Below are 17,080 nucleotides of genomic sequence, written 5' to 3'. Positions count from 1 at the left end.
AAGTGACCTTTATTACAAATAGAGTGAGAATCCACTCCAACACTACAAACACAAGGGAGAAGAAGAGGTTTCATACATACAAGAGGGAGCGGAAGCTCCAAGACTACTCATAGAGAGAGAATAAACTAGAGAGACAAGGACTCAAGAGTCTACATAAGAGAATATCTACAAGAGGGAGAGAAGGCTCATGAAAGAGGCTTCGGGAGACTAGAGCTACAGCAACATGAGGCCTAATGGTGGAAGAGATTGATGAAAAAGGGAGAGGAGGGCTCCTTTTATAGAGATTTTGTTACCCTCCTTTACCCATTTATAATTGTTTTTGCTTGTAGATTCCTTTCCCCATCAATCACATAAGCACGTATGTCACCATCCATGTCCTTTTTGGCTACTCTTGCCATGTGTCCCATCACAAGATGCTCAAGACTCTTAAAATATTGAGAAAGTCAAGAGTCTCCTCACATGGAGCCCATAGGGACCCTCTCTTTTCCACATGTCCACATCCTCCTTATTCTACATAGGAGTTCTAGAAGGATTCCTCTTGACTTTACACTCCTCCACATGCCTTCCACACACTTGGCATGTGGCCTCTCTTATATTATTGGAACACATAGACATGAGCCCACCTATTTATATGACTCACTCTTCCTATTTTCTAAAAAACTCATAATATCCCATACACAAATAACTCTCACCCCATACCAAGGTATTTATAATTCATACCTATGGTATTTACAATGAGCCATTCCACTCATCCTCTCAATCCCATACAATATCATAGAAAATAGAAATAAGTGAGAGCCGCTAGGCTATCACTTGATACTCAAACTCTTATCAAACATAGAGAAAAACAATATCAATGCCAAGTTAAAATATCAATTTTTGGCGTCACATCTTTCCCCTCCAGCAGATCCTCTCTAGTACAGAGAGGGTCTGCTGGCCCTCAAGGTGGTCGAGCATAGAAGAATTTAAGGCGATACTCATTGGTGCATCCGGGTATCACCATGCCATCAATATCCTCAAGCTGATAGGTTCCATTCGTGACATTCATATACATCCTTATGGAGGCGTGGCCAAAAGTAACCAATCTCTGCTTTTGTTGTGGATTTAACCCTCGAGGAAACATGCCTTCTTCCACATATTGCTGAACATCTTGTAGTTTTGGCCATCCAGTGTCTACCCAAGAAACCACCCCCTGGTCTAGCACTACAATGGCTTTAGCTAACTCATCTGCCCTTTGATTTTCTTTTCTGTTTATATGAACAAACTTGCAAAAATCAAAGCGACTACATTGTGCCATAGCCTTTTGATTAAGCTCATTCAAATGAGGACTTCTTGTCTTGTAATGCCCTTGCATTTGCTTTATAATAAGCTGAGAATATCCTCTTACTTCCAATTCTTTAACTTGACTTTGAAGACAACCCTCCAAGCCAAGAATCAAAGCATTATACTCAGCTGCATTGTTAGTTGTGATACCTGGAAGCTCTTGTCCTCTTGCCCATACCTCTTGACCTTCAGGATTCATCAAGACTATCCCCCCGGCTCCTTGTTGGAATGAAGGACTAAAAGCCCCATCAAAATACAAAACAAAAGCTGTTGGTGATGTATCCCTTTCCTCTTTAATGTTCTCCTTACATTTCTTTTCTTCTCCTAGATCCTCCCGTCTTGTGAGCAAATCTACCATACTAGTGGTATTTTCAGTGACAAAAGAGAAAGAGAACTCTTGAAGCTCTGACAACCATTTTGCAAATCTCCCCCGAGGATTAGGCTTACAAACTAGATATGCTAATACAGACTGAGAGGTAAGGAAGAAAAATGGTCGAGGTAATAAATAGGAGCGAAACTTTTTGATGGAAAACACCAAAGAGAGAGCTTGCTGCTCCATTTCTTCATACCTTGTTTCCACATCTATAAGCTGTCGGCTGGCATAATAGATGGGTTGCATTCTACCTGCCTCTCCTTTTTGTAGCAATACAGCACCAATTGAATGCAAAGATACACTTGGATTTACATAAAAGTCTTGAGACCAATCAGGGGGCTTCAATATTGGGCCCTTACTCATGGCCTCCTTAAGTTGCTGGAAAGACTCTTGTTGCTCCACATGCCATTGGAAAGAAACTCCTTTTCTTGTCAACAAGTTCATGGGATGCACTATCTCTATGAAATCATCACAAAAGCATTGATAATACTTGCTCTTTTCTATAATTCTGCGAACACCAATGAACTCTCAGGACTTGGCAATGCCATGATTGCTTGAACCTTATCCAGATCCATTTGCAGGCCTTCTTGAGACACAATATGCCCCAATAAGACTACTTTTATTTGAGCCAAATGACACTTTCTAGGATTTAGACACCCTTTTGCTTCATCAATCCTAGCTAAGGCAATCTTTAACTTCTCCATGTGATCTATGCGCCGAGAATAAATGCAAAAATCATCCAAAAACACCCGTATGAACTTTCCCAAGTAAGGCTCTAGGACTTGACTCATGAACCTTTGAAATATAGCTGGTGCATTGGTCAACCCAAAAGGCATCACTCTGTAAGCAAAAACTCCCCAAGGTGTGACAAATGATGTTTTCTTTTGATCTTCCTCCCGAATACGAATCTGGAAGTACCCAGAATACCCATCACATACAGAATACATCTCATGCCCTGCTACTTGGTCTAGTATTTCATCTTGGAATGGCAAAGGAAAATGATCCCTCTTAGTGCATGCATTCAAAGGATGAAAGTCCACACAAACTCGCCACTTATTTCCTTTCTTTGGTGTGACAACTCTAGGAGATATCCATTCTGAATCATCAACAGGAAAGATGAATCCCGCCTCAAGTAGTTGTGTTACCTCTTTCTTTAGTGCCTCAGCTTGGATCACCCCTAATTGCCTTAAGCATTGCACAACTGGCTTACTTTTTGGCTTCAACTCAATCTTGTGCTCCACAAGAGAGATTGGTCGAACCTGTGAATAGCTTGTTGCAAAGAGACATGGAAAATCATCTAGCATATCCAAGTACTGGGGCTTCTTACTACCTGATAGAGAATCACCAAGAAGCTCTTCATTGCATTGGCGTCGTTTAGTGTGCTCCACATCCTCCACATGAAGTGTCTCTACAGGATCTTCTTGCACCACCACCTTGTTCCTTCCTGACTCATCCCGATCAGCACCAAGACAAAGACTAAAGGCCACTCCTTCCACCTCACCCTCTGAGTTGGACTCCTCGGAGCTATACCCTATCTCTTCTTCTTCATCGGTTAAGTCAAAGCTTGAACTCTCTGATGTTGAAGACTCCTCCTTGACAACTTCCTTTTTGTGGCTTCTAATGTTGTAGCGCACCTTCTTATCATTTTCCTACAAAATCAATTCTCCAGTATCCCACTTTTGAATAGCCTTCACCTTGCGTAGCCAAGGCCTTCCCAAAATCAATGGATAGGCACGTGCATCTGGCTTGGTAGGGATCACCTGAAAAGTAGTCGGCACAGAAATTCCACATACATCCACTTCTAGATTCTTCACAACTCCCAAGGTCTTAACCCTAGTGTTGTCAGCCAATTTGATGCGATAAGGAGATGTAGTACTAGAGTATTTTAAATCAGCATCTATCATGGTCTTCTCACTCATGACATTAATCGATGCACCTCCATCAATGTACATATCAGAAATCACTTGACCATCAATGATCACATCAACCACAGGTTCATCATCACCAACATCTATATCTACCTTTTGAACAACAGGAATGGCACTTTTCTTCTTTTTCTTCTTTGACATTCTTGTGCTTGCTAGTTTTCCCCATTCCTTCTATAGTTTTGGAGACAAAGCAAGTAATTGACCAAAGGTGATATGAGCTTCCTTTTCTTTAAGGTCGGACAACAAGTCATAGCTTCCAATTCCTTGTCCTAAAGGAAAGTCTGACTAGCTAATTCTCCTTCTAGATGCCTTCTTTTTCTTACTATGGTGTTCCTCTTCTTGATGTTTCTCATCTACTTCTTCCTTGCTTTCTTCTTCTTCTTTTGCTTTACCACACCCCTGTTTAGCCATCATTACCTCTCTTTCCTCATCCCCTGAAGAAGCTTCTAACAAGGATACTTGTTTTTCTTCTTTCTTTCTCAATCTAGGACACTCGGGGTGATAGTGACATTTTTCATTACATTCATAGCAAGTGACCCCACTCTTATCTCGAGGCCTATCTTCACTCTTTGGTGCTCTAGGTTGTCGTGCATTAACCAAATGCAATTTCAAATCAGCAAACTCTGCCATCAATTGGGAGATATTATGATCTAACTCAAAGGACTTTGGTACCTGAGGAGTGCCCATTACCTCCACCTTAGAAGTTGAAGCTGTTGAAGACACAAAAGAGGATTCGATCTTTAGAGAAGCTTCTTTCTTGGTCGCAATGCGAAGTGCCTCCACGTATGTTGTTGGATCTTTACTCATTACTTTTGAGCAAAGACGAGGCTCCAAAGCCATAACAAATTTGCTTATCTTTAAGTGCTCCATCCCTGAGAGACTTTGAGGGGCCGATGATGCAGATGCCATAGCTCGCAAAGCTGCCCTTTCATACTTTGTCCATAAAATTTCATATCGGATTGCGAACGCAAAGATCAACTCACCCTCTCCTTAATAGAACCGGTCCAACTGCAACATCAAAGCATTTGGCGACTCCACTGCCCCAAATCTCTGCTTCATTGCTACCACCACTTGGTCCCAGTCCTCCTTGGTAGAGTTCGGCAAGGTCTCATGCCACCTCAAGGCTACACCTTCAAGAAAATTAGGCAAAATCTCTACTCAATCCTTCATGAACCATCCAGAAAGCCGGCATCCTCGAACAAAATCTCGAAGATAAGACTCCGAGTCTTCCCCTTAGGTCCCTCGAAACACTAGAATCTTCACCATGATGAAACACAAAAAGGAAACACCAAGATCCAAATAATATCCCAAATAAGATTCGAACAAGATCCCACAGAGCCTTAGTATACCAAGACCAACTTATTATGCATAACCACTTGTTGAAAGCCCTCCACAATGTGATCCTCAATAAAATCTTCAAAAATAAGTGACCAACCAGCACCATGAAAACACTGTGTATACATGCATTCTAGAATCACCCTTCGCACAATAGGAAGTGCACATGAAAGCTTCAAGATATTGTAATCTTCATCATTTGCATAGCAAAAGAAGTTGAAAGCATTAAGAATCACCACTCCATTATTATAGTCGAAAACTACCCAAAGACTCAACTCTTCTTCACACCAAGCTGCCAGTGCATGGAACAATCCCCAATCTATCATTATGCCTACTGCTAGCATTGTCAAGTCACCAACATATTCAACAGTGCAAACATAAAGGATATGATCATGGTGACTGTGCGAATAGCTTGAGCATCACCTTCACAATCTTCAAGTTCTCTTAAACGGGTTGCAATCTCTTCTAACGGAGTTCTTCTAGGCATCTTCTTTATCTCATCAAAACACATGCCTCTTCTAGGCATAACATCAATTAAGCACACCCGAGACCATTTAGTAAGGTGGGATGAATCCAATACCAAACATACCCAGCATCTCCACCAAAAGATGTGAACATGAAGTTGGGGGTAATAAACTTCACGCACCTTTTCACTTCCTGCTACTTTTGAATTGACTGCCAAAGATATTTATCATTGAGAATGGGACATTAGAAAAAAAGCTTTTATGCCAAGATACCATACCATACTTTCCTCCCTTAGATGAGAATGAAGATGGTAACATCCCAAGTGATGTTATAATCAAGCATAGGGAGAAAGAAAGGATCAGCAGAGGCCATAATCTCAGCGAGCCGGTCTACACCAAAGAGAAGAGCGATACGTTGTTGAAAGAAGATCTTGTGGCTCAACATGACATGAACTGATATATATCGAGGAGTTGGAAGGGGATGATTGGGTCGAATGGATAGATTCTGAGGAAACATTGCACCTCCTTCATAGACACCTTTACACTTAGCTCAAAACACTCTACAAACTATCATTAGACACAGAGGCCTATAACTTTCAATAGAGACATGATATTAAAGATTCAAGCACACACAGAGATGCAGAGATGCACTTGAGATGGGCTTCGCGTTGATATAAGTGTCATTGAAAACAGACAGACAGTTGAAGAGATATGGATAGTTTACTGGAAGGGCGTAAAAACTGTCATGAAAACAAACTATCAAACACAAAGACTTATAACATTTTGCAGCAGTATCTGATTCAAGATCTAATCATATAAAGACATGTGTCTTAAAGAGAGCTTCGCGCTGATATATGTTTCATAAGAAACAGAGAAGCGGCCAAAAAGTTATGGACAGTTTACTAGACGGGGGTAAAAACTATCATGAAAACAGACTGTTAGACACAGAGACTCATAACTTTTCGCGGCAGTATCTAATTCAAGATCTGATCACACATAAACATGTGTCTTGAAGAGAGCTTCGCGCTGATATATATTTCATTACAATTGGAGTACCGAGCAGAAAGTTATGAGCAAAACACTAATAGGGGGTCAAACTGTCATGAAAACTACCCTCCATCCAGGTTAATTTCGCCTGAGCAGGATGCTCCCTCAAGACTCCTCCTTCATCAACGATCCAACCCTCATGGATTTTCTCTAGAAGAGGCTAAGAAGCTTGCATGGTGGCTCGGGAAACAGATGGACCATGTGTGCACAGTGAGCAGCCGAATAGAAAGAACTTTTAAGGCTTTGAAAGAAAGAAAAGGGAAGAGACACTCAAGAGAGAGAGAACCTGAAGTGACCTTCATTAAAAATAGAGTGAGAATCCACTCCAACACTACAAACACAAGGGAGAAGAAGAGGTTTCATACATACAAGAGGGAGCGAAAGCTCCAAGACTACTCATAGAGAGAGAAAAAACTAGAGAGAGAAGGACTCAAGAGTCTACATAAGAGAATATCTACAAGAGGGAGAGAAGGCTCATGAAAGAGGCTTGGGGAGACTAGAGCTACAGCAACATGAGACCTAATGGTGGAAGAGATTGATGAACAAGGGAGAGGAGGGCTCCTTTTATAGAGATTTTGTTACCCTCCTTCACCCATTTACAATTGCTGCCTGTAGATTCCTTTCCCCATCAATCACATAAGCACATATGTCACCATCCATGTCCTTTTTGGCTACTCTTGCCATGTGTCCCATCACAAGATGCTCAAGACTCTTAAAATATTGAAAAGTCACTTGGGGGGGTCACTATGTATAAACCCTCTATATCACGTGCGTTCAAGGCCTATATTTAAAATCCCTTATCTGTAAATTTTTTCATTAATAAAATGTACCCCTTTTCTATACAAATCTGTAAATTTTTTCCAAAACTATTTTAAATAGTCCCTTATGTATATTTATTTTTGTAAATTTTAGGAATAAAAAATATCCTTCTGTTGAACTCACGTGATAAGGTTACATATGATGAGTGACCCCCCCGAGGAAAGTCAAGAGTCTCCTCACATGGAGCCCATAGGGACCCTCTCTTTTTCACATGTCCACATCCTCCTTATTCCACATAGGAGTTCTAGAAGTATTCCTCTTGACTTTACACTCCTCCACATGCCTTCCACACGCTTGGCATGTGGCCTCTCTTATATTATTGGAACACATGGACATGAGCCCACCTATTTATATGACTCACTCTTCCTATTTTCTAAAAAACTCATAATATCCCATACACAAATAACTCTCACCCCATACCAAGGTATTTATAATTCATACCCATGGTATTTACAATGAGCCATTCCACTCATCCTCTCAATCCCATACAATATCATAGAAAATAGAAATAAGTGAGAGCCGCTAGGCTATCACTTGATACTCAAACTCTTATCAAACATAGAGAAAAACAATATCAATGCCAAGTTAAAAATATCAAATTTTGGCGTCACAGTGCATTCTCTTCATCAATTTGAAAATCGATATCCATGTTTTTTTAATTCCTAAGGGACTTGTATGATTTCATACACTTTCCACCTAATAGAATATAAGAAACAAAGTACAAACATGACATGTTCCAAAATAGTATCAAACTAAGCAAAAATGAAAACCCTAATTGCATACAAATCTAACTATTAAAATCTATAAACTCAAAGAAACATTTACTTATCATTAAACATTGTTAAACTATGTGAATGAACAATACCTGACAGGGATCTTTGAAGAAAATGTGATCAAACTTGTGGTCTTCAATGGTCCCTCTTGCAATCCAGAATACTAAATTTTGCTCCAAAACTAATTATATGCTTCCAAACAACTCAAAATCTATTTCAAATGATCTTCTGTAAAAAACCTCAATAGTAAGAGTGTATCTTTTAAAACAAACAAATCTTTCTTTCTCTTCAAACCATGTATTAAAAGAATACAACAGAATTACTAAAACAAACTACAAATTATCTGTTTCTTCAAAGTTGCATCATAAAATCTCGTTATTTTCATTGTCTTGCATTGTTCTAAAGGTTTTCTCACCTCAATCTTCTTGTAAGTTGCTAGACCCTGATTTGTGTTGAAAACTAAAAACATTGTTAAACTACATGAGTGAAAAGTACCTAATTCTGGAGCAAGGTTCTTTGAAAGAAAAATGTGATTAAACTTGTCCCTCCCAGTCAGTGGTCCCTCTTGTGTTCCAAGAATGCTGAAGTTGATGGTTCTTGCTTCAAAACAAATTATATCCTCCCAAACATCTCGAAATCTATTTCAAGCAATATTCTATAGAAAACTATTGATAGTAAGGGTGGAAAAGATTCATTTCTCATGAAATTTCTTCAATGTTTTCAAACCATGTAATAAACCAAAACAACACAACTACACAAAATGAACTACAACTAACTGTTTCTTCAAAGTTGCATCATTAACAAACAAATGTCATCAAAAACATTGTGTTGCATTGTTCCAAAGATTGTCTCACCTAAACCTCCATACAAGCTATTTGGATAGACCCCAAACCTTCACAAGTGGTTCTAAATCATGCACCCTTAGAGATTGTAGTAGGGAAAGTGACCAGTATTGAGAGATGGGCAAAAGAAAGATTGATTTTCATGCATCAACAATTGCAATGTCTGAAAGTCAATCTTCTTTTATCCTTTCTAAAAGAATCTCATCCAGTAGCTCCTTCTAAGCTCCAAACACCTTGCATCATTCATGGTTCACTCAGAACATTGATTGCCTTGACATAGGAAGTGGCGAAATTCGAAAGAGAAGCACCCAAAACAGAGAAAGCAAAAGGTCCCTATGGTGAATCTCATTCGAAAATCTTGAAAGTTTTGAAAGAATGAGAGTGAAATGGGAGGGAAACGCAGGTAGAGAAGAGAAGTGACAAGATTTTGGCGTGAGAGTCCATCTCATGAGAGGGAGAACAAAGAAAGAAGCTTCCCGCTCAGAAGCAAGCATGAAATTTGAAAAGAGGACTGGAGCAAAGAAAAATTCGAAATGGTGCTCAAAAATTAGGGAGGAAGGAAGAACAATGAGAGAGAATGAAAGGAGTGAACAAGCGAGGGAAATGGTCGGTGTTGATCCCAAGATAGAGATGAATGAACGGAGTAGGGAGGGGATTCCCCTAGAGGAGTTGGCGCATGTGGGATTGAAAGGAAATACAAAGAGTAAGGTGTCCCCAAGCCCTCCCTCCTATGCAGAGATACTTTTAAGAAACCCCAAGGTAGTTTCATTGGACGCATTGAAGTTGCTTCATGTTGAAGTTGACTGGAGGAACCAAGAGGCCGAGAGGAAAGGTTGGTTCGAGGCAAGAAAGAGGCATCTGGTGGAGTGCGAGCTCTCTATGGAGATTATCAAGCCTGAACTAAAAAATTTGGTATGAGGCGGGTTGTGTCTCTTCTTTACTGGTAGGGTGTCATGTCCACGGATTGGTATCTGACATGTACTGGGTACACTAGACTAGCTTAGGTAGCCTGGGGAGGCTTCAAGCTAGGCAGGCTTGATTCTCAGGTTGAGTGGCAAGGGTACAAACTAGATAGAGGTCTTCGCTATTTTTGGCGCATGGGGCTTGAGTCTATATAAGGGGCCCTGGGGTTCAGTTCTCAGAGAGCCGATGGGAGCAAGTCTCGTTCCCAGGTGTGCTAGGTCTGATCTTGGATTGAGTCGCGGACGCGCGCCTACATCATAACGTAGCCCAAGGCCCATCAGCAGATCCCAGGCTTCACAACACCACCTGGTGGTATGGGACACCAAGCTGGTTAGGATCTAGTTGGGAGTTTGTGCCCGTAGCTCAGCTCGTGGCTCGGAGGGGACATCTCTTGATTCGGGATCGCATCCCGTAGATGTCATGGTTGGGTGGTGGTCAGCCTACTCAGTTTCTTCACGTTTGGTGTGTTCTTGTGTTTGCTTGCAGATCAGAGGTTTCAAGAGTGCTAGGGTCATGTCAGTTGGTATCAGAGCCAACTCCTGAGGTAGAAACTTCTGTTGCAATAAATTTTGGACGATTTTTTCTCTAGGTATGCCCTAGTTTTGAAATTCATGTTCATTACCGTAGACTTGCCTTATGGTTCATGGTTAAGGTTACTGAAATATCCTCAGACCTATTTCAATCCTTGAGAGGGCTTTGCGCAACTAATAGTCATTTCAGTTCTTATTGGTATCCATGGTTGACCAGAACTCAAGGATTGTGCCACCTACGGTACAGGCGGCGGGCGGTCAATGGATGATTAGGAACGGCTTGCTATTTCGGTATGGAAAGATATGTGTGCCAGATGTTTTGGATCTTCGATCCAAGATTCTCTGGAGTGTCATGATGCTCCTGGTGCTGGACATCCAAGTATACATCAGATTCTGTCTCTTGTGAAGCATACCTTTTATTTGCCTAAGATGCGTGCATTTATTGAAAACTATGTGGTAGGTTGTCGGGTTTGTCAGGTTACTAAGGCAAAACACCTTAGAAGCATGGGTTTATTACAGCCATTGCAAATCCCAGGTAATAAGTGGGGAAGTATTTCCATGGATTTTATTACCGGTTTGCCTAGAACGCACAAGGGTCATGACTCCATTTAGGTCATAGTGGACCATCTAACAAAAATGGTTAGATTCTTACCTACTAGAACAACTATTTCAGCTGTTCAACTGGCTCACTAGTTTGTGGACCACTTGTTTAAGCTGTATGGTTTACCCTCTAACATAGTTAGCGACAGGGACTCAAAATTTACAAGTAACTTTTGGACACTTGTTTTTGAGAAGTTGGAAACTACTCTAGGTATGAGTTCCTCAGATCATGCACAATCATGCACAATCTGATGGCAGTATAGAAAAGGTCAACCAATTGGTTGAAGACATGCTTCGGGCATATGTTTCTAAGAGACAATCTTCATGGAAAGATTATCTACCTATGATAGAATTTTCTTATAATAGTGCAAAACATTCGAGTATTGGTTACAGTCCTTTTATGCTTATGTACGGGTTTCAACCTAAGTCACCAGTTATGGTTGGGTTAAAGGGAATCCAAAATGATGCTGCAAAGACATTCTTGCAAGACATGCAAGAAATGTTGCAGTTTGCCAAGGAGTCTATTAGAAGTGCCCAAGTTTGGGACAGATTTTATGCTAATAGACATCGTTCACCTAGAGAGTTCTCTGAAGGAACGATGGTATATTTGCGAATTCCCAAGGAATCCAAGAGCCTAAGTACTAGTTTGGTTCCGAAGTTATCCCCCAGATACTGTGGTCCGTTCAAGGTTATTAAAAGAATTGGACCAGTTGCATATAGACTAGAATTGCCTCCTGATGTTAAAGTACATCCAGTATTTCATGTCAGTAGACTGAAAGAGTTACTGGGTGCAGATGATCAACTTGTGTCTCCTCAAGAGATAATAAAAGTTACAGATTTGACTTTTATTCCACACGAACCTAAGAGTATTCTTGAATTTCGTGAAAGGCAAATTCGTAATAGAAATATCACGGAATATAAGATCAAGTGGGAGGATCGTGTTGAGGAGGATTCAACATGGGAGACCTTACAGAACCTCTAGAGGACATTCCTGGGCTTTTTAGCGAACTCAGGAGTGAGTTCTTAGAGGAGGGGAAGTATGTCATGTGCACGGATTGGTATATGACGTGTACTAGGTACACAAGACTAGCTCAGGTAGCCTGGAGAGGCTTCGAGCTAGGCAGGCTTGATTCTCGGGTTGAGTGGCAAGGGTACGAACCAGATAGAGTTCTTCGCTATTTTTGGCGCTTGGGGCCCGAGTCTATATAAGGGGCCCTGGGGTTCAGTTCTCAGAGAGCCGATGGGAGCAAGTCTCATTCCCAGGTGCTAGGTCTGATCTTGGATTGAGTCACGGATGTGCGCTTGCATCATAGCATAGCCTAAGGCCCAACAGTAGATCACAGGCTTCACAGCGCCACCTAGTGGTATGGAACACCAGGCTGGTTAGGATCTGGTTGAGAGTTCGTGCTAGTAGCTCATCTTATGGCTCAGAGGGGACATCTCCTGATTCGGGATCACATCCCGTAGATGTCATGGTTGGGTGGTGAGCAACCTGCTCAGTTTCTTCACGTTTGGTGTATTCTTGTATTTGCTTGCAGATCAAAGGTTTCAGGAGTGTTGGGGTCATGTCATAGGGTGCCTTCGTTTACAGAGTTGGGGGAGCTCTTATCCTACGAGTTCAACATCCCACCCAGTGCCTATGGTGTTCACTTCTTGGGAAAAGGCTTTTTTCTCCTTAGATGTGTTTTTGAGACTATAAGGGATGAACTGGCTAGCAAAGTCCTTCCTATTCCCTAGAGCCCGTCCTTCAACATTGATGAGTTTATCTTTAGTAAATGCTTTGTCTGGGTGGTTTCCAAACTATCCATCATGGCTCGATTTGTCCTAGGAACCCTACCTAGATAGTGCAATTTACACTATCCTCAACGCCCCCTCTTAAATTGCACTGGGTAAATAGAGCATGCATGTACAAGATCTTTTTGTGGATTTCCTTTGGTACATATGATAGCACCCGAAATTGAAAAGAATCAGAGTAGTATGTGCATGTTGAGCACAATTACTATGTAGTAAAAGTATGTACACAATGAGTACAACTTATGATCCTGTACATAAATGTGCATTTCCCCCTCTTAAGTTGTGTGTCATCCTTCACCTTTGGGAATAAAACCCAAAAAATAGGCCAAAGGAAAGAGGAAGGAAATATGCATAAAGTAAAGGCATAAGTCGCCGTGGACTAAGTCGCCGTGGACTATGTATCGGTGGTATGTGGGGAGATGCACCATAATCTTTGTGATACTTACAGAATCTAAAGAGATTTCGCCCGACCTCCGGATTTCCATCGAGGTCAGTCGCTCTCCTATTCGTAGCAGCTAGAGCCATTGCCTCTGGAACTTAAGCTTTGCTTGAAGCGTTGGCTACCAAGTGTCTGCCGAAGACGCGGTGCCGTGTGGAAGATAGTCACCTTGGAGATGGCGTGAACCGCTCCGGTCTATTGTTGTTGATAGGGTCATGGGCGTTCTTGCGTTGGAGGCTGGTTCTATATTTGCTTTTGGGATTTACTTGAGAATGATCTTGTGACTATGCTAATGATGCTGTGAAGAGAGGTTCCCTATCCAATGATGTGAATGCGAGGATGGTTAAACTATTTTTGAAAAGACAAGAGAGGTACTCTGTGGGTGACTGGCAGCCAATAACTATGCTAAACTCCTCTTACGAGATAACTGCTAAGGATCAGGTGCCTTTGTACAGTGGTCGTAGACAAAAAGCAGACAAGATTTGTTAAGTCGAGATATATATGAGAATACTCTCAATGTTTCTTTGGCAATCAATTTTGCATTGGCCTCAAGGCAGAGATGCATATGCCTTGGGATACACCTAGATAAAGCGTATGACCACATCAGATGGGAGTTTATTTTGAAAGTCTTGGATGCCTTGGAATTTGGTGTGGAATGCTTTTGCAATATTATGCCCTAATGGCAGGGTGGTAGGCTCTTATACATGGAAAAGGTCAATAAGACAAGGTTGTCCATTGGCCCCGCTATTTATTGCCATATGCAATGTGCATTGATCCGGCCGTTTAAGAAGGCTATGCACGAGGGGAGAGTCAAAGGAGTTAGTTTGCCTTCAAGGGAGGCATTCTACTTGCAAGTATTTGCTAATGAGAGCTTAGCCATTTCACAAGAGGGAGAGATAAGTGTTAGAAGTGTAATTGAGATTTTTCAGAAATTTTGAAGCCTCAAGCTCTCGGTCAAAACATTTATGGCCCGGTCCCGGATTGGATCGAAGATGTAAATATGCAATGGATTGAAAGAGGAGAAATTGTAAGATACCTAGCAGCCCCAATTGGTATTGGAGTCACCTTGAAGCAGAGATTTATTTGGTTTAAAACAGAAATTGGATTGCCTGTAGGTTGGAAAGCATGTGTACTCATCCAGCATGTCCTTTCTGCGATGCCAACCTAAATAGCTACTATATGGAATTTCAAGTCTTCTCAATGGGTCGAAATAGAGAAACTGTTCAGATCATTTCTATGGGTGGAGGAGAAAGGAAAAAGGAGACTGCACTGTGTTTCCTGGAATTTGCTTAAGGTACCTAAAAGCAAAACAGAGTGTAGGACTCCCGGATATCAGCAAACACAATACCTCATTAATTTGCAAATGGATGCCCATACTGTTTGAATGCCTAGCTCCCTGAGTACAGACAATGAGATGGTTTCTTAAGAATGGGAAAGGAAAGTAGGCACTTGGTATGGGCTATCCTGGTATGAAAAACTTTTATCAGAATTCCCCCTAAAGATTAAAGGCTCAGATCTTGCTGCAGGGTTGGTCTTTGGGTGGAAATGCCTATGCCAACACCTAGAATGGAGGACTGGATTGAGAGGAGATGGGAGTCTAGGGGAGAACATATGGTGGGGATTGGCCATCACGATACATCAGGAACCGTTGGTGCTGCTGGACTTAGCTCGGACTAGAAATCTGTATAAGAAAGGTGAGATGGTAGTTGGACCTGTGGGACAGCAGGCTTGCTGATTGAAACAAATGCATATATCTAGATGAGTCCAGGAACATGACCAAACTCATCCTCTAAAAACACAACATAGTGCAGTTTCAATCCCATGATAGTCACTCATAAGGTTGAAAACCATAAACTCCATCATGCATAGCAAGGACTAGGTACTATGACATGCCCACTAACATCATCAGCGCCCAACAGTGGGTGTAGACCATAGTATAAACATATGCTCTCACATACAAATCCACACCCACACACACTTGACCATCCATTTATACAAAGTCTTCGTACTGAGCTTCTGTCGGCACTCCAGATGTGAAGGGCAGACTCAACCAAATGCATAGCTTAAAGACTGAGTTCAGGTAGAGTTTGCAGGAAACGAAGGTGTTAGAGACTGTACTAAGCAGGGTGCAGGAAGGATGGCCAAACAACAGCCTATTCTAGAAACTGATTATTGAATCAATGGTCCTTTAAAAGGACAGTGTTGAGGAATATCAATGGCAAAACTGTTTACAAAGGCTTGCTGCCTGGTATTCCGGAGTAGGCTGAACTGAATATAAATGGGGGTTGAGGAGATCAGCTAAGTGGTGGTCGGAGAGGATAACATATATTTGGAGAGGCTGTAGAATCAGGAAAGCCAGTTCCATGCTTTGGAAGATGCTTCATGTGGTCCTACCAGTTAAAGGAAAACTGGCAAAATGGGCTAATATCAGTCCTCTCTGCCCCTTGTGTGGGGTAGCAGTAGAGGACATGAAACATTTGCTATGGTCTTGTGTGGTGGTGAGAAATATTTGGGCCAGGACTGGGAGTGGGATCAGGAAATCGGGCTTGATGGCTAGGTTTTGTAGAAGGCCAAATGGACAGCAGTTCTGTTAGGCACCCCGAGGGTTTTGCCTCCACTTTGACGGCGTGCTGGTCTTTTATTCAGGCGGCGGTTGGCTTAGCCATCTGGTCCACTAGAAACTCAGTGGTGATCTCTCAAAAATTCCCTGTGGGTTCCAGGGATCATGTGATTTTGAGCATGGCAGTTTACACCCTACGTGATATCTCTTTAATAGCAGCCAAAAGTGATGAGCTATCATGATAAGCTCATGCCTAAGTGAAGTGGGTGACTTTAGTCACCTTTGTGTGGGCCTAGGGCAGTGTGTCCATAAGTTTGGCCAGTTTTTGTAAGGGTCTTTTGGGGCCTGACCCACCCTATTTTCTAATATACTCCGCAGTTTGCTTTTTATTTTTTTTTAATTAAAGAAGCAATAGAACTTAATCAAATTGAGAGATAAATGCACTATTGCTTGTGCAAAGACGCGAGTATAGAATTGGGAAGATTTAGCCATAATGTGAGGCATTCCTATGATATTCATCCAAAGCATACTCAAGTGGTTGTCATTTATCATGGATATCTACTTCTAACCAAGGAAAATTGAGTAATGCTAAGGTCCAAGAAATTACAAAAGCTTCCACTAACTCTACGATTAAGTCCAGAAAACTCTCAAGGATAAATTCCTCCACCGAAAGAGATTGGATCTTTGACATTTGTACATAAAGTTTGAAATGTCTGGGACAAATAATGCATTTATGAATCTCCTAACCTGACTTCACTTTGGAAGCAATCTAATTGGAAAGAGTACCTTCGAATGAGTTTGCTTATAATAGTGCAGAACACACAGCGACTATGCTGAGTCTGTTCGTCTTAATGTGTCTATACCGACTGACAAGAGGCAACAATTGACAAGCTGCTTCCTTAACCCAACCTGTTCTCGGCCCTCTAAATGGCCCAGACTGGCTGCTACTAGCTGTTCCACCTCTCCTGCTGTCTACTGCCCACATGGCAGCCTACCTGGCTCCTGGAACAGCTGAGGCTGCACCGCTGTGCGGTGGTGGTTGCCACATGTGCAGTTGAGTTGTGCCACCTGTAGTTCCTGAATGTAAGTGTCCAGTCTATGCCACCATATCTCATCTCCGGCTAAACTTGGTGTCCATTCACTCTTGGCACTGCTAGGTTGAGGCTGGGTCATCGTTACTAGCTCTCTATGGGTCAGCTGAAGCACCTATACCTAGATGAATCCAGGAACATTCCCAAACTAATACTCTAAAAACACAACATAGTGCAGTTTCACTTTCATGATAGTCAC

This window comes from Dipteris shenzhenensis, chromosome 20, assembly GCF_047967505.1.
Source record: "Dipteris shenzhenensis isolate YYH24624 ecotype China chromosome 20, Dip_SZ_1.0, whole genome shotgun sequence".
Classification (NCBI taxonomy): Eukaryota; Viridiplantae; Streptophyta; class Polypodiopsida; order Gleicheniales; family Dipteridaceae; genus Dipteris; species Dipteris shenzhenensis.
Note: the sequence above shows the minus strand (reverse complement) of the source record.